Here is a 20,405-nt window from a genome sequence, read left to right as displayed (position 1 = left end):
GAGGACAAATTGTACAATTTTTAGGTATTTGAAAGCACTTATAGGTCAATTTGGCTGTAAATAGCATACCTAACCTTGGTTTAGAAGCTTTCAAGCAGGGTATAAATTTCTAGCAGTACTGGCATCATTAAATTTAATTAATGCCAAATTATAATATAAAATCCTGCTAAAAATGTTTATTTGACTTATTCGCATTCAAAAATATAAAGCGATACATTCTGAGGATATCATATAAAGCGCAATCTTTGGTTACAATGGCGAAGCTAATTGAGTACAAATTTAAGACCGCAACATGTCTAAGTGTCAAAATGTGTATATTTGGTTGCTAAGGACAGTAAACAATAAAATAAACATAAATTGCATTCCTAGCAGATTTTTTACCTTCAGAACTAAAACAAGAACATAAAAGACTAAAGATTTGTGGTAAATTTTATCTTAAAAAGTGCATTTCTGTGCTTTCTGATGTGCCATAAGGTAGCACTCCACAGTTAGAAAATAAAATTAAAAATGAGCCACAAAATGTTTTATCATCTCCAATTCCTGGATTTCTAATACATTAACCTAACTGTTTGTGTTGTACATGTGCATATGTATGTAATCAGTATATTCCATAGATTTGATTTTCAAAAGTTAAAAGAGTGAAAATTAATTCCTTTTATGTGTATCCATGGCAACATTCTGCATTTATTTACCATAAAATATTGCAAAAAGGGGGTGGACATGTCACATATCCCCCCCAAAATTTGGATCAAACTAGAATTTCAATGCCTTTGAGTGATACCTTTTTAGAAACTGTTTTCATAAATCTTCCTAATGATCAAATAAAAAATGGGTGTCTTTCGCCTCATTTTTTCGTAAAATCCAATTACAAAGTTCGTGCGATAAAAAGTTGGAAAAAAACATTACAATAATTGCCGGACCAATGTATGGTAGGGACATGCAAATACGGACTGTCATACAGAAAACAGCCTATATTACATACATTACATAATCTTGATGTTCATATAAACCCAATACAAAGGCTATTTTGATGCTCAGCTATCCAAAAATGAATTTTGTTGCACACTAGCTCTCATATTTGAAAAATCCACAGGGGCCAAAATGCGAAACTACACACCTAACTGTAAAGTGCTACCTTAAGGTGAAATTTTTCCCCTCCTGCCTCAATTTTTATTATATTTACTGTGTTCTACTAGCTGTTACGATGAAAATGGTACCTTAGTTTTTAAAATTGGTTCAGTAATAAAGATTTTATGAAGGTTAGCAGTTGATGTTGAAACACGACAAAAAGTGATTTAAAAATAAATGCTGGATCATAGTGAAAAACTTCAAGTCTGTCTCATTTTTGGGGTAAATTTCTAAAACTTTTCCCATTATCTTATTTAAAATCATAAAATTACCTTCAAAGAGGACAAATTGTACAATTTTTAGGTATTTGAAAGCACTTATAGGTCAATTTGGCTGTAAATAGCATACCTAACCTTGGTTTAGAAGCTTTCAAGCAGGGTATAAATTTCTAGCAGTACTGGCATCATTAAATTTAATTAATGCCAAATTATAATATAAAATCCTGCTAAAAATGTTTATTTGACTTATTCGCATTCAAAAATATAAAGCGATACATTCTGAGGATATCATATAAAGCGCAATCTTTGGTTACAATGGCGAAGCTAATTGAGTACAAATTTAAGACCGCAACATGTCTAAGTGTCAAAATGTGTATATTTGGTTGCTAAGGACAGTAAACAATAAAATAAACATAAATTGCATTCCTAGCAGATTTTTTACCTTCAGAACTAAAACAAGAACATAAAAGACTAAAGATTTGTGGTAAATTTTATCTTAAAAAGTGCATTTCTGTGCTTTCTGATGTGCCATAAGGTAGCACTCCACAGTTAGAAAATAAAATTAAAAATGAGCCACAAAATGTTTTATCATCTCCAATTCCTGGATTTCTAATACATTAACCTAACTGTTTGTGTTGTACATGTGCATATGTATGTAATCAGTATATTCCATAGATTTGATTTTCAAAAGTTAAAAGAGTGAAAATTAATTCCTTTTATGTGTATCCATGGCAACATTCTGCATTTATTTACCATAAAATATTGCAAAAAGGGGGGTGGACATGTCACATATCCCCCCCAAAATTTGGATCAAACTAGAATTTCAATGCCTTTGAGTGATACCTTTTTAGAAACTGTTTTCATAAATCTTCCTAATGATCAAATAAAAAATGGGTGTCTTTCGCCTCATTTTTTCGTAAAATCCAATTACAAAGTTCGTGCGATAAAAAGTTGGAAAAAAACATTACAATAATTGCCGGACCAATGTATGGTAGGGACATGCAAATACGGACTGTCATACAGAAAACAGCCTATATTACATACATTACATAATCTTGATGTTCATATAAACCCAATACAAAGGCTATTTTGATGCTCAGCTATCCAAAAATGAATTTTGTTGCACACTAGCTCTCATATTTGAAAAATCCACAGGGGCCAAAATGCGAAACTACACACCTAACTGTAAAGTGCTACCTTAAGGTGAAATTTTTCCCCTCCTGCCTCAATTTTTATTATATTTACTGTGTTCTACTAGCTGTTACGATGAAAATGGTACCTTAGTTTTTAAAATTGGTTCAGTAATAAAGATTTTATGAAGGTTAGCAGTTGATGTTGAAACACGACAAAAAGTGATTTAAAAATAAATGCTGGATCATAGTGAAAAACTTCAAGTCTGTCTCATTTTTGGGGTAAATTTCTAAAACTTTTCCCATTATCTTATTTAAAATCATAAAATTACCTTCAAAGAGGACAAATTGTACAATTTTTAGGTATTTGAAAGCACTTATAGGTCAATTTGGCTGTAAATAGCATACCTAACCTTGGTTTAGAAGCTTTCAAGCAGGGTATAAATTTCTAGCAGTACTGGCATCATTAAATTTAATTAATGCCAAATTATAATATAAAATCCTGCTAAAAATGTTTATTTGACTTATTCGCATTCAAAAATATAAAGCGATACATTCTGAGGATATCATATAAAGCGCAATCTTTGGTTACAATGGCGAAGCTAATTGAGTACAAATTTAAGACCGCAACATGTCTAAGTGTCAAAATGTGTATATTTGGTTGCTAAGGACAGTAAACAATAAAATAAACATAAATTGCATTCCTAGCAGATTTTTTACCTTCAGAACTAAAACAAGAACATAAAAGACTAAAGATTTGTGGTAAATTTTATCTTAAAAAGTGCATTTCTGTGCTTTCTGATGTGCCATAAGGTAGCACTCCACAGTTAGAAAATAAAATTAAAAATGAGCCACAAAATGTTTTATCATCTCCAATTCCTGGATTTCTAATACATTAACCTAACTGTTTGTGTTGTACATGTGCATATGTATGTAATCAGTATATTCCATAGATTTGATTTTCAAAAGTTAAAAGAGTGAAAATTAATTCCTTTTATGTGTATCCATGGCAACATTCTGCATTTATTTACCATAAAATATTGCAAAAAGGGGGGTGGACATGTCACATATCCCCCCCAAAATTTGGATCAAACTAGAATTTCAATGCCTTTGAGTGATACCTTTTTAGAAACTGTTTTCATAAATCTTCCTAATGATCAAATAAAAAATGGGTGTCTTTCGCCTCATTTTTTCGTAAAATCCAATTACAAAGTTCGTGCGATAAAAAGTTGGAAAAAAACATTACAATAATTGCCGGACCAATGTATGGTAGGGACATGCAAATACGGACTGTCATACAGAAAACAGCCTATATTACATACATTACATAATCTTGATGTTCATATAAACCCAATACAAAGGCTATTTTGATGCTCAGCTATCCAAAAATGAATTTTGTTGCACACTAGCTCTCATATTTGAAAAATCCACAGGGGCCAAAATGCGAAACTACACACCTAACTGTAAAGTGCTACCTTAAGGTGAAATTTTTCCCCTCCTGCCTCAATTTTTATTATATTTACTGTGTTCTACTAGCTGTTACGATGAAAATGGTACCTTAGTTTTTAAAATTGGTTCAGTAATAAAGATTTTATGAAGGTTAGCAGTTGATGTTGAAACACGACAAAAAGTGATTTAAAAATAAATGCTGGATCATAGTGAAAAACTTCAAGTCTGTCTCATTTTTGGGGTAAATTTCTAAAACTTTTCCCATTATCTTATTTAAAATCATAAAATTACCTTCAAAGAGGACAAATTGTACAATTTTTAGGTATTTGAAAGCACTTATAGGTCAATTTGGCTGTAAATAGCATACCTAACCTTGGTTTAGAAGCTTTCAAGCAGGGTATAAATTTCTAGCAGTACTGGCATCATTAAATTTAATTAATGCCAAATTATAATATAAAATCCTGCTAAAAATGTTTATTTGACTTATTCGCATTCAAAAATATAAAGCGATACATTCTGAGGATATCATATAAAGCGCAATCTTTGGTTACAATGGCGAAGCTAATTGAGTACAAATTTAAGACCGCAACATGTCTAAGTGTCAAAATGTGTATATTTGGTTGCTAAGGACAGTAAACAATAAAATAAACATAAATTGCATTCCTAGCAGATTTTTTACCTTCAGAACTAAAACAAGAACATAAAAGACTAAAGATTTGTGGTAAATTTTATCTTAAAAAGTGCATTTCTGTGCTTTCTGATGTGCCATAAGGTAGCACTCCACAGTTAGAAAATAAAATTAAAAATGAGCCACAAAATGTTTTATCATCTCCAATTCCTGGATTTCTAATACATTAACCTAACTGTTTGTGTTGTACATGTGCATATGTATGTAATCAGTATATTCCATAGATTTGATTTTCAAAAGTTAAAAGAGTGAAAATTAATTCCTTTTATGTGTATCCATGGCAACATTCTGCATTTATTTACCATAAAATATTGCAAAAAGGGGGGTGGACATGTCACATATCCCCCCCAAAATTTGGATCAAACTAGAATTTCAATGCCTTTGAGTGATACCTTTTTAGAAACTGTTTTCATAAATCTTCCTAATGATCAAATAAAAAATGGGTGTCTTTCGCCTCATTTTTTCGTAAAATCCAATTACAAAGTTCGTGCGATAAAAAGTTGGAAAAAAACATTACAATAATTGCCGGACCAATGTATGGTAGGGACATGCAAATACGGACTGTCATACAGAAAACAGCCTATATTACATACATTACATAATCTTGATGTTCATATAAACCCAATACAAAGGCTATTTTGATGCTCAGCTATCCAAAAATGAATTTTGTTGCACACTAGCTCTCATATTTGAAAAATCCACAGGGGCCAAAATGCGAAACTACACACCTAACTGTAAAGTGCTACCTTAAGGTGAAATTTTTCCCCTCCTGCCTCAATTTTTATTATATTTACTGTGTTCTACTAGCTGTTACGATGAAAATGGTACCTTAGTTTTTAAAATTGGTTCAGTAATAAAGATTTTATGAAGGTTAGCAGTTGATGTTGAAACACGACAAAAAGTGATTTAAAAATAAATGCTGGATCATAGTGAAAAACTTCAAGTCTGTCTCATTTTTGGGGTAAATTTCTAAAACTTTTCCCATTATCTTATTTAAAATCATAAAATTACCTTCAAAGAGGACAAATTGTACAATTTTTAGGTATTTGAAAGCACTTATAGGTCAATTTGGCTGTAAATAGCATACCTAACCTTGGTTTAGAAGCTTTCAAGCAGGGTATAAATTTCTAGCAGTACTGGCATCATTAAATTTAATTAATGCCAAATTATAATATAAAATCCTGCTAAAAATGTTTATTTGACTTATTCGCATTCAAAAATATAAAGCGATACATTCTGAGGATATCATATAAAGCGCAATCTTTGGTTACAATGGCGAAGCTAATTGAGTACAAATTTAAGACCGCAACATGTCTAAGTGTCAAAATGTGTATATTTGGTTGCTAAGGACAGTAAACAATAAAATAAACATAAATTGCATTCCTAGCAGATTTTTTACCTTCAGAACTAAAACAAGAACATAAAAGACTAAAGATTTGTGGTAAATTTTATCTTAAAAAGTGCATTTCTGTGCTTTCTGATGTGCCATAAGGTAGCACTCCACAGTTAGAAAATAAAATTAAAAATGAGCCACAAAATGTTTTATCATCTCCAATTCCTGGATTTCTAATACATTAACCTAACTGTTTGTGTTGTACATGTGCATATGTATGTAATCAGTATATTCCATAGATTTGATTTTCAAAAGTTAAAAGAGTGAAAATTAATTCCTTTTATGTGTATCCATGGCAACATTCTGCATTTATTTACCATAAAATATTGCAAAAAGGGGGGTGGACATGTCACATATCCCCCCCAAAATTTGGATCAAACTAGAATTTCAATGCCTTTGAGTGATACCTTTTTAGAAACTGTTTTCATAAATCTTCCTAATGATCAAATAAAAAATGGGTGTCTTTCGCCTCATTTTTTCGTAAAATCCAATTACAAAGTTCGTGCGATAAAAAGTTGGAAAAAAACATTACAATAATTGCCGGACCAATGTATGGTAGGGACATGCAAATACGGACTGTCATACAGAAAACAGCCTATATTACATACATTACATAATCTTGATGTTCATATAAACCCAATACAAAGGCTATTTTGATGCTCAGCTATCCAAAAATGAATTTTGTTGCACACTAGCTCTCATATTTGAAAAATCCACAGGGGCCAAAATGCGAAACTACACACCTAACTGTAAAGTGCTACCTTAAGGTGAAATTTTCCCCCTCCTGCCTCAATTTTTATTATATTTACTGTGTTCTACTAGCTGTTACGATGAAAATGGTACCTTAGTTTTTAAAATTGGTTCAGTAATAAAGATTTTATGAAGGTTAGCAGTTGATGTTGAAACACGACAAAAAGTGATTTAAAAATAAATGCTGGATCATAGTGAAAAACTTCAAGTCTGTCTCATTTTTGGGGTAAATTTCTAAAACTTTTCCCATTATCTTATTTAAAATCATAAAATTACCTTCAAAGAGGACAAATTGTACAATTTTTAGGTATTTGAAAGCACTTATAGGTCAATTTGGCTGTAAATAGCATACCTAACCTTGGTTTAGAAGCTTTCAAGCAGGGTATAAATTTCTAGCAGTACTGGCATCATTAAATTTAATTAATGCCAAATTATAATATAAAATCCTGCTAAAAATGTTTATTTGACTTATTCGCATTCAAAAATATAAAGCGATACATTCTGAGGATATCATATAAAGCGCAATCTTTGGTTACAATGGCGAAGCTAATTGAGTACAAATTTAAGACCGCAACATGTCTAAGTGTCAAAATGTGTATATTTGGTTGCTAAGGACAGTAAACAATAAAATAAACATAAATTGCATTCCTAGCAGATTTTTTACCTTCAGAACTAAAACAAGAACATAAAAGACTAAAGATTTGTGGTAAATTTTATCTTAAAAAGTGCATTTCTGTGCTTTCTGATGTGCCATAAGGTAGCACTCCACAGTTAGAAAATAAAATTAAAAATGAGCCACAAAATGTTTTATCATCTCCAATTCCTGGATTTCTAATACATTAACCTAACTGTTTGTGTTGTACATGTGCATATGTATGTAATCAGTATATTCCATAGATTTGATTTTCAAAAGTTAAAAGAGTGAAAATTAATTCCTTTTATGTGTATCCATGGCAACATTCTGCATTTATTTACCATAAAATATTGCAAAAAGGGGGGTGGACATGTCACATATCCCCCCCAAAATTTGGATCAAACTAGAATTTCAATGCCTTTGAGTGATACCTTTTTAGAAACTGTTTTCATAAATCTTCCTAATGATCAAATAAAAAATGGGTGTCTTTCGCCTCATTTTTTCGTAAAATCCAATTACAAAGTTCGTGCGATAAAAAGTTGGAAAAAAACATTACAATAATTGCCGGACCAATGTATGGTAGGGACATGCAAATACGGACTGTCATACAGAAAACAGCCTATATTACATACATTACATAATCTTGATGTTCATATAAACCCAATACAAAGGCTATTTTGATGCTCAGCTATCCAAAAATGAATTTTGTTGCACACTAGCTCTCATATTTGAAAAATCCACAGGGGCCAAAATGCGAAACTACACACCTAACTGTAAAGTGCTACCTTAAGGTGAAATTTTTCCCCTCCTGCCTCAATTTTTATTATATTTACTGTGTTCTACTAGCTGTTACGATGAAAATGGTACCTTAGTTTTTAAAATTGGTTCAGTAATAAAGATTTTATGAAGGTTAGCAGTTGATGTTGAAACACGACAAAAAGTGATTTAAAAATAAATGCTGGATCATAGTGAAAAACTTCAAGTCTGTCTCATTTTTGGGGTAAATTTCTAAAACTTTTCCCATTATCTTATTTAAAATCATAAAATTACCTTCAAAGAGGACAAATTGTACAATTTTTAGGTATTTGAAAGCACTTATAGGTCAATTTGGCTGTAAATAGCATACCTAACCTTGGTTTAGAAGCTTTCAAGCAGGGTATAAATTTCTAGCAGTACTGGCATCATTAAATTTAATTAATGCCAAATTATAATATAAAATCCTGCTAAAAATGTTTATTTGACTTATTCGCATTCAAAAATATAAAGCGATACATTCTGAGGATATCATATAAAGCGCAATCTTTGGTTACAATGGCGAAGCTAATTGAGTACAAATTTAAGACCGCAACATGTCTAAGTGTCAAAATGTGTATATTTGGTTGCTAAGGACAGTAAACAATAAAATAAACATAAATTGCATTCCTAGCAGATTTTTTACCTTCAGAACTAAAACAAGAACATAAAAGACTAAAGATTTGTGGTAAATTTTATCTTAAAAAGTGCATTTCTGTGCTTTCTGATGTGCCATAAGGTAGCACTCCACAGTTAGAAAATAAAATTAAAAATGAGCCACAAAATGTTTTATCATCTCCAATTCCTGGATTTCTAATACATTAACCTAACTGTTTGTGTTGTACATGTGCATATGTATGTAATCAGTATATTCCATAGATTTGATTTTCAAAAGTTAAAAGAGTGAAAATTAATTCCTTTTATGTGTATCCATGGCAACATTCTGCATTTATTTACCATAAAATATTGCAAAAAGGGGGGTGGACATGTCACATATCCCCCCCAAAATTTGGATCAAACTAGAATTTCAATGCCTTTGAGTGATACCTTTTTAGAAACTGTTTTCATAAATCTTCCTAATGATCAAATAAAAAATGGGTGTCTTTCGCCTCATTTTTTCGTAAAATCCAATTACAAAGTTCGTGCGATAAAAAGTTGGAAAAAAACATTACAATAATTGCCGGACCAATGTATGGTAGGGACATGCAAATACGGACTGTCATACAGAAAACAGCCTATATTACATACATTACATAATCTTGATGTTCATATAAACCCAATACAAAGGCTATTTTGATGCTCAGCTATCCAAAAATGAATTTTGTTGCACACTAGCTCTCATATTTGAAAAATCCACAGGGGCCAAAATGCGAAACTACACACCTAACTGTAAAGTGCTACCTTAAGGTGAAATTTTTCCCCTCCTGCCTCAATTTTTATTATATTTACTGTGTTCTACTAGCTGTTACGATGAAAATGGTACCTTAGTTTTTAAAATTGGTTCAGTAATAAAGATTTTATGAAGGTTAGCAGTTGATGTTGAAACACGACAAAAAGTGATTTAAAAATAAATGCTGGATCATAGTGAAAAACTTCAAGTCTGTCTCATTTTTGGGGTAAATTTCTAAAACTTTTCCCATTATCTTATTTAAAATCATAAAATTACCTTCAAAGAGGACAAATTGTACAATTTTTAGGTATTTGAAAGCACTTATAGGTCAATTTGGCTGTAAATAGCATACCTAACCTTGGTTTAGAAGCTTTCAAGCAGGGTATAAATTTCTAGCAGTACTGGCATCATTAAATTTAATTAATGCCAAATTATAATATAAAATCCTGCTAAAAATGTTTATTTGACTTATTCGCATTCAAAAATATAAAGCGATACATTCTGAGGATATCATATAAAGCGCAATCTTTGGTTACAATGGCGAAGCTAATTGAGTACAAATTTAAGACCGCAACATGTCTAAGTGTCAAAATGTGTATATTTGGTTGCTAAGGACAGTAAACAATAAAATAAACATAAATTGCATTCCTAGCAGATTTTTTACCTTCAGAACTAAAACAAGAACATAAAAGACTAAAGATTTGTGGTAAATTTTATCTTAAAAAGTGCATTTCTGTGCTTTCTGATGTGCCATAAGGTAGCACTCCACAGTTAGAAAATAAAATTAAAAATGAGCCACAAAATGTTTTATCATCTCCAATTCCTGGATTTCTAATACATTAACCTAACTGTTTGTGTTGTACATGTGCATATGTATGTAATCAGTATATTCCATAGATTTGATTTTCAAAAGTTAAAAGAGTGAAAATTAATTCCTTTTATGTGTATCCATGGCAACATTCTGCATTTATTTACCATAAAATATTGCAAAAAGGGGGGTGGACATGTCACATATCCCCCCCAAAATTTGGATCAAACTAGAATTTCAATGCCTTTGAGTGATACCTTTTTAGAAACTGTTTTCATAAATCTTCCTAATGATCAAATAAAAAATGGGTGTCTTTCGCCTCATTTTTTCGTAAAATCCAATTACAAAGTTCGTGCGATAAAAAGTTGGAAAAAAACATTACAATAATTGCCGGACCAATGTATGGTAGGGACATGCAAATACGGACTGTCATACAGAAAACAGCCTATATTACATACATTACATAATCTTGATGTTCATATAAACCCAATACAAAGGCTATTTTGATGCTCAGCTATCCAAAAATGAATTTTGTTGCACACTAGCTCTCATATTTGAAAAATCCACAGGGGCCAAAATGCGAAACTACACACCTAACTGTAAAGTGCTACCTTAAGGTGAAATTTTTCCCCTCCTGCCTCAATTTTTATTATATTTACTGTGTTCTACTAGCTGTTACGATGAAAATGGTACCTTAGTTTTTAAAATTGGTTCAGTAATAAAGATTTTATGAAGGTTAGCAGTTGATGTTGAAACACGACAAAAAGTGATTTAAAAATAAATGCTGGATCATAGTGAAAAACTTCAAGTCTGTCTCATTTTTGGGGTAAATTTCTAAAACTTTTCCCATTATCTTATTTAAAATCATAAAATTACCTTCAAAGAGGACAAATTGTACAATTTTTAGGTATTTGAAAGCACTTATAGGTCAATTTGGCTGTAAATAGCATACCTAACCTTGGTTTAGAAGCTTTCAAGCAGGGTATAAATTTCTAGCAGTACTGGCATCATTAAATTTAATTAATGCCAAATTATAATATAAAATCCTGCTAAAAATGTTTATTTGACTTATTCGCATTCAAAAATATAAAGCGATACATTCTGAGGATATCATATAAAGCGCAATCTTTGGTTACAATGGCGAAGCTAATTGAGTACAAATTTAAGACCGCAACATGTCTAAGTGTCAAAATGTGTATATTTGGTTGCTAAGGACAGTAAACAATAAAATAAACATAAATTGCATTCCTAGCAGATTTTTTACCTTCAGAACTAAAACAAGAACATAAAAGACTAAAGATTTGTGGTAAATTTTATCTTAAAAAGTGCATTTCTGTGCTTTCTGATGTGCCATAAGGTAGCACTCCACAGTTAGAAAATAAAATTAAAAATGAGCCACAAAATGTTTTATCATCTCCAATTCCTGGATTTCTAATACATTAACCTAACTGTTTGTGTTGTACATGTGCATATGTATGTAATCAGTATATTCCATAGATTTGATTTTCAAAAGTTAAAAGAGTGAAAATTAATTCCTTTTATGTGTATCCATGGCAACATTCTGCATTTATTTACCATAAAATATTGCAAAAAGGGGGGTGGACATGTCACATATCCCCCCCAAAATTTGGATCAAACTAGAATTTCAATGCCTTTGAGTGATACCTTTTTAGAAACTGTTTTCATAAATCTTCCTAATGATCAAATAAAAAATGGGTGTCTTTCGCCTCATTTTTTCGTAAAATCCAATTACAAAGTTCGTGCGATAAAAAGTTGGAAAAAAACATTACAATAATTGCCGGACCAATGTATGGTAGGGACATGCAAATACGGACTGTCATACAGAAAACAGCCTATATTACCAGTGGCGTAGCCAGGGTTGAAATGATGTGGATGTTTTGCCGAGCGGACCGAGCCGAAAAATGTTTTACACCTTTTTGTGCAGAAAAATATTTTGTATTCAAGCACATGTACTCCCCCAGAACCCGACACTAGTTAGATGTTTGTTTAAATTCAAAATACCCACCAATTCATATATTTATATTTTTAACCAAATTTTATTGTTTCCTTGAAACTACCATCATTCAATTCATAAATATTTGATGTAAAGTTTCCCACCCAATCTTATATTTGACATATCAAAAATCGTTTAAACGGATCCCTTTACAGCGGCACTTCTGTATAATTTAGGAACTTCGGAATATAGGAACTGAAGTGACTTCTCTTTCCAGGAATTTGAGTCTACAACCTTGGGTTTTTTATTACTGAGCTAAACGCATGCAGCAGACATAAAAATACCGGTCGTCCGATCGTCCGGTCTTGTTAGCACTCTCATGTGTACAATTCTTGTCAGATTAAGTGAAACTCATATCATAAGCAATGTCTTTGACAATTTGGAAAATAAGTCGTAATCAAATATTTTTAACCAGTAACGACCCTTTGAAATATAAATTGTAATGGAAATCCCATTTTATTTGATGTGAAGCTTTTATTTCTCTTTAGATATTGAAAATAAAAAAGAAAAAGAAATAAAAGGTTTATTTTTAGTTATTCCCTTGTGCCTTGCCCTTTGTTAGATAAAATATGACATGTAATGTGCATGGCGGGGAACATAGGATCTTTGTTCTTTACTGATTGAAAATAAAATTAGTAGTTGAACCTAGATAGAAACGGGAATTTATAAGCCTAGGACTTATCACGATCTATATTACAAATATATTTTTTTATCACGTCGTTTACAATGTCGCAAGAAACGATATCAGATATGGTGTTTTAGTTGTTAGTTGCTATAGTCAAATGAGAAGCCATCACTCCACTAGGTTCAATTTTCAAATGAAACATGTCCACGGGTCAGCGTATCAGTCCTCTCCGCTTGCCTTAGCCGATGACATACACTATTTTTACGAACAAAAGTTAACTTGAAACACTATTCTGCGATTCAACTATCAAACTAAATGATCCTAAATGAAAGACCAGGCATACTGCTTCGAAAATGACTGGACGTTATCCTCATATCCTCAGCCTTGTTACATTTGGATACTTCAGAGTTAAACTGCTGCTTTTTTTTTCTTTTTTTTTTTTGTTGTCAAAATGATGTGGATGCTTGAGCATCTGAGCATACATGCAAGCTACGCCTCTGATTACATACATTACATAATCTTGATGTTCATATAAACCCAATACAAAGGCTATTTTGATGCTCAGCTATCCAAAAATGAATTTTGTTGCACACTAGCTCTCATATTTGAAAAATCCACAGGGGCCAAAATGCGAAACTACACACCTAACTGTGGAGTGCTACCTGATGTCTTTAAGATGTCCATGACCGTTGTTTCAGTTGTTGTTGTGTTGACGTCTCGTTGATGTTTACCCTTCATATTATATAAATATTTCTGTCCAACTCTGGGTTGTTTCAAACACCCTCTAATTGGCAATTATAGTAGTCTCAGACTATATGGACTGAAATGGCGCTTGCTTGAAAATATAGTAAATATGTTGACTAACTTTTTTGATTATAGAGCCAACACGTAAATTTAGATACAATCCATGTAAACTGATCATTCAAAATAAATATAATTCTGAAAGGTTATCAATTCAACACCGTATAGTAAGAACTTTTCATACCGGTATTGTCTCTAACGTCTATATGAGAGTAACTGCGAGTACTGTTAGATTGGTACATTATGCCTTTGGTGGTTTATTTTTGTTACTAATATGATTTACTATGTTCATAAATTCGATTTAATGAACCAAGCCTATTTCAACTGAATTTTATAGTTTGGTCTTATACACTGTCCATGCAGGTTGTGAGAGGGTTGTGTGCTTATAAACATGTTCAAACCCATATTCTTTGTGTGCCGCCCAAGTTAGGAGCCTGTACTGCAGTGATTGTCTTTGGTTGTTGCTTTATTTGTATTTCGCTTGTTGTTTTTAGTGCATCATGATAGAAAACTATCATGTTATGTTGTGTAATCAAATCATAGCCTTATGCGGAAAGCACCTTTATGTCCGATTTTCTACTTTTAATATATTAAAAGCAAGGACGATAAACTTCTACGGGAATATCAAGAAAAGAAGAGACTGAAGAATCAATTTTGAATAAGACGATTTATCTATCCAAAGTATTACAAAATGTTATAATTAAGATATGTCAGCAACTCTGTATATATATATATATATATATATATATATATATATATATATATAACAAGCATTCTGTGAGTATTGCATGACAATACATAGAATGAAATTCAAAACAGTGTGGCTGTGGCCATTGATTGACACATTAAATTCATCCATTGACTGGGACAATTTACATGAACGTTTGTCTGTAACGACCACTGTTCACGACGTACCTACGATAGACAATTAAACTGTGGGGTCACCAAAGGTTTCTTAACGCCTTTAATTATAGAATAATTCGAAAAATTAATCAGGAATAACCTTTATGTTTTGATTTATATAATTGATATAAATCAAAACATCGTGTTATTTCTGATTAATTTTTCGAATTACTTTATTAAGGTGTAGAGAACCTTTGGTGACCCCATAGTTTAAGTGTCTTTAAACAGTACATAGTGAGCAGTGGTCGTTACATACAAACGTTCACCTAAATTGTCCCAGTCAATGGATGAATTTAATGTGTCAATCAATGGCCACAGCCACACTGTTTTGAATTTCATTCTAGTCCCATACCGGTTAAAAAACATTGTAATGGAGCTAACCTACCACTAAATTCTTCAAACAATTTACTAAAGAAAAGAAGAAAATCCAAAATGTCATTTATCTTAATAAAATGTATCTGTAAAAAAAATAGTTATATCCTTGTAACAGAAATCTAGTAATAAATAAGTATTTCATTGAAAATTTTATAATTATAGGGAAAGTTAAAAAAAAACTAGAGGCTCTAAAGAGCCTGTGTCGCTCACCTTGGTCTATGTGAATATTAAACAATGGACACAGATGGATTCATGACAAAATTGTGTTTTGGTGATGGTGATGTGTTTGTAGATCTTACTTTACTAAACATTCTTGCTGCTTACAATTATCTCTATCTATAACAGTACTTTCTGTGGAAAATGTTATTGAAAATCTTCAAATTTTAAGAAAATTGTTAAAAATTGACTATGAAGGGCAATAACTCCTTAGGGGGTCAATTGACCATTTTGGTCATGTTGACTTATTTTTAGTTCTTACTTTACTTTGCTGTACATTATTGCTGTTTACAGTTTATCTCTATCTATAATAATATTCAAGATAATAATCAAAAACAGCAAAATTTCCTTAAAATTACCATTTCAGGGGCAGCAACCCAATAACGAAATGTCCGATTCATCTGAAAATTTCAGGGCAGATAGATCTTGACCTGATGAACAATATTACTCCTGTCAGATTTGCTCTAAATGCTTTGGTTTTTGAGTTATAAGCCAAAAGCTGCATTTTACCCCTATGTTCTATTTTTAGCCATGGCGGCCATCTTGGTTGGTTGGGCGGGGCACCGGACACATTTGTAAAACTAGATACCCCAATAATGATTGTGGCCAAGTTTGGTTAAATTTGGCCCAGTAGTTTCAGAGGAGAAGATTTTTGTAAAAGTTAACGCAGGACGACGACGACGACGGACGACGACGACGGACGACGGACGACGACGACGGACGACGGACGCCGGACGCCAAGTGATGAGAAAAGCTCACTTGGCCTTTCGGCCAGGTGAGCTAAATATGAATGATTTCCCTTTGAACAGAAATCTAGTAATTAATAGGTATTTCATCAAAAATTTAATTCTAGGGAATCCTTGAAATTCATAGCGATGGCGCGGGGTTGCCAATATGGCAGAAAAAAATTATAAATGTTCAGACGAATATTGCACATATTGAAAAGTCCATGTTCAATCTAAATATGATTGTTCGTGCTTGAAAGGAACCCGGCGCTGCTTGCATGCAATTGGCGTTCTACAAGAAGTATAGCATGTATATATGTTTGTCTATTCTGGCCAATGAAGACAAACAAAGAAAACACATTTCTTGTAACGTTCTAGGCCTTCGTATTAGAATAACTCTTACGCATTCTAATCTCTCGAATTTCTCTTGTATGCTATTCAAAAGTGGGTCTCTATCAAGCTGCTCAGTGTCAAGAATATTGTACCACTACTCGTTGCATTATCTATTTAATATTTTTTTACGAGAAAATTAGTATGGCATCTTTGTTACTGGTAAAGAACACAAATATTGAATTGTTAGACAATTATACGGAGAAGGAAATAATACTGACGTGAAGGAACAAAGTTAAACTGTACGTGCATGGCGATGCAAACGTCGATAACTTTTGCAGTATGTGACTTATTTTCTGTGTTCATAAGCCATATCAGTTTATCTCTTGCGTTATAGAATCTTAAGAGATATATGTATGATCATATATGCATTTACATTAGTCATTTTCTTTTTTACATTTAATAAATTATGAGTTTACTATGAGGTGTGCTGAATAAAGGGTCCAGAGTACTAGACGATGAGTCATATTATATATTTTTGATTATTAGGCCACATCAATTTGATTAATATATTAAAATTTCTTACTTGGTATACTTTGATATTTAGTATTAATCAATTAAATCAAAATCAAACACAATATGTACTTTGTTTAACCTGTTTTAAATTTACTTTATATTATGTTTGAAAATTATAGTTATTACTCTGCACCGTGATAGGCAAATAAAATGATTTGTTTGTTTGTTTTTGCTTATGTTTTTGTTTTAAAAAAAATGGGGCAACTTTTGAGTTATTTCTTGAAATAGATGAATGCGGTCATCATTAAAGTTAACACATTGGAATAGTAAATGATATTTAAATGATATTCATCCTCCAAATCTCCGGAGTTACAACGAGTACAAGTTCTGTCATTTCGGAGAGTACCCTGATACCTTCCGGACTCAATTCTTTAAAAGTGGTGTGATGAAATTCTGAGCTAAGCTTCGTCTGTTCAACATTCTCTCTAATGGCAAGATATTTTATTTCTCTCTTCCAAATCAAAAATTGATTTAAATGTAACATAAGTTCTAAGTTTACCATCTGAATTTGAATTTGAAAACGGGGGAGGTGGTCTTTGCCCCGTCAACAGGGAATACAATGATACTAAGTTCAATTTATTAATATAAGAATATTGTATGGCCCTCCAAATAAATGTTGTGCATTATGATGCTAAAGCGGCCCTATACTTGGGATACTACTTTCAGATATAGAATAAGAATTTTTTGAGTTACAAAGAACAAACAAACTTGTATATTTGCCTTGTAGGCGATTTCAATAGTAGATCAGCGAGTTTACAAGATTTTAATGATTTTGTAGACACAAATGATTTTTTAGCACAGAATTTAATTGATATTAATGAATTTAGTAATGTTAATATCTTAGACAAATTGGGTATTCCAATGAAACGACACTGTGCTGATTTAATTGTAAACACATACGGTAGAAAACTTATACAATTTTGTAAGAATAACAACATGAGTATAATTAAAAAACAATTCTTCAGAGAACAATTGAAGGTCTTTCCACCTCGATAATAAGAATGAAATTTAAAAAACGATGTTAGAAAATGTCCCTCCTTGTTGATGTAATTTGGTTCTTCAAATTAATATAAAAAAATAAGATTAATAGGTAAATGCAGAAGACTTAATTGTTTTATTATGAACAGAAAATAATTTTTAGCAAAGGTCAAAACATAGAACGTCAAATTTACCTTTGACCTTGACCTCTATTTCAAGGTCATAGGTTAGTGATCTCAAATCAAAAGACCCAAGGTCAATCATTTGTATGGTTGTGGAGAAATACTGATTTAAAAGACATAAGGGGAGAAAACTCCTATAATGCCCGCGTCACACTGTCCCGATTTTTACGCCGATGGTTGAACACGATAATAGAAATTTTCAAAATCGGGACTGATCGTATCCAGATCGGGCTATTCGTAGTGCCATCTTTCACCATCGTAGAACCATCGGCCACTTTTTCTAGCCTTCGGGGACAACTTCGGGAAGGGTTCTAAATTTTTTAACATGTTAAAAAATCCCCGAAGGTGCGTCCGATGTTGAGGGTTCGTATTGAGTTCGTATCAACATCCTCACCATCGTAAAGTCACCGGGAATGCATCTTTGAACATCGTATTGCATTAGTGTTTCCATCGTTTCCATCGGGCAGTTTTGACATTACGATGTTTACACGAATGAATCACGAAGCTACCCGAAGGTCTTACGATGGCAACACGACTTCGTGAAGACCTCGTAATCCCGTCGTGATGCCATCAAATAAAAGTACGAAGGTGACAAGATGGAACTACGACGGCAATAAATCCAGCTAAATGTAAGTTAATTTAATTTAAAGTGCCATGCGCGATATGCACTGGTCAGTCTAATACGACAGTTAAGAAAGACGTTCACAAAACATGGAGCTCATATCATATGATTCTATGAGAACAAGAAAGGCGACAGCGTTGTTTCTATTAATTCAAATGGAACAAGAAGAGCAGGTATTACAGGCTCATGATTTACTTTTACAAATAAAATATTATTTTTTGTCAATTTTTCATATCAAATAACATAATGAAAATCATAAACGCGCCTCGTATACCAACACTGCAGGTACACTTATATAGGGAAACCAACTTTTTCTTCATTATTCTGATTTTTTATGTATCGTCGGAGATGTTGTCACACGAATGTTTACTCCATAAACATTTTGTTTTCTATATGTCATATTTTGCCGCATTTGGTGTTTTCCCCACATCCTTCCTTTAGTCTATATTATTATGATATTCTCCTGGAAAGAGCCCTTTTTGAATAAAAGGGATCAACGAACCCATTACCTTTTAGATAGATCAGTAAACATGGGCATAATTATGGGTGATTATTCAGACTAGCGCACACATTTTACAGTTCAAACAAGGCAATGCCGAGCGTGGCATCCCCTCGTATGTAACATATTGGGGACAAATATGGACACTATATTTGTATATGACACATGCTGAAAATGGTTAATTGAATACGCATTTTGATACATAAACTATTTTTTTAGAAATCAACCAAATTATTCAGTAACTGGAAATACCCACGGTCTTCCGTCTTATGATTAAACCAAAAATTAAATGTACAATATAATATATATTCAATATTGATCAAACAATTTAAAACGCGTGATGCCTTCGGCATATAATTTAAATGCATCGTAAGCTGTACAGACATCGTATGGCCATCGCGCCATCATCGTAATCCGTCGTGTAGCCTTCGTGATCCATCTTGTAGGCTTCGGCTGAGATATGAAGCTTAAATACCGTCTTCGGTTAACCTTCGTATGTCCATCTTTCGCTATCGTATATACTTTCGGCACCCTCGTATAGACTTCGTTATTCATCGTACTTGCTTCGGACACTTTTTGGTATTTTAACGAGATCGGGACCAACTTCGTACGAACTTACAATTTTCGCATTCGGGTGTCCATCGTATATAAAAATCGGGACAGTGTGACGCGGGCATAAGGGTTAACCAAAACACATCGACTGAAATAGGTTGAAGTTGCGCCTTTTTGGAAACAGTAATTTGGCAAACAAATCATATCATTTACTGTAACAGTTTGTTTTGAATAACGATAACCAGCAAAATTCAAAATTTATAACATGACCTTGACCTTCGACCTTGATCTCAATTTCAAGGTCATAGGTCAGTGAACTCAAAACGGAAGACCGGAGGTCAATCACTTGTATGGTTGTGGAGAAATACTGATTTGAAATACATAAGGGAAGAAAACTCCTACAAGGGTTAACCAAAACACTTGGACTGAATAGGTTGAAGTTGCGCCTTATTGTAAACAGTTATTTGGCAAAGACATCATATCATTTACTGTCACAGTTTCTGTGGAATAACGATAACAAGCAAAATTCAAAATTTAGAACATGACCTTGACCTTTGACCTTGACCTTAATTTCCTTCAAATGGACCAAGGATTTCATATCAAAAGACTGTAGGCCTCTACCACTTA

Source organism: Mytilus galloprovincialis, chromosome 1 (genome assembly GCF_965363235.1).
Source record: "Mytilus galloprovincialis chromosome 1, xbMytGall1.hap1.1, whole genome shotgun sequence".
Lineage (NCBI taxonomy): Eukaryota > Metazoa > Mollusca > Bivalvia > Mytilida > Mytilidae > Mytilus > Mytilus galloprovincialis.
Note: the sequence above shows the minus strand (reverse complement) of the source record.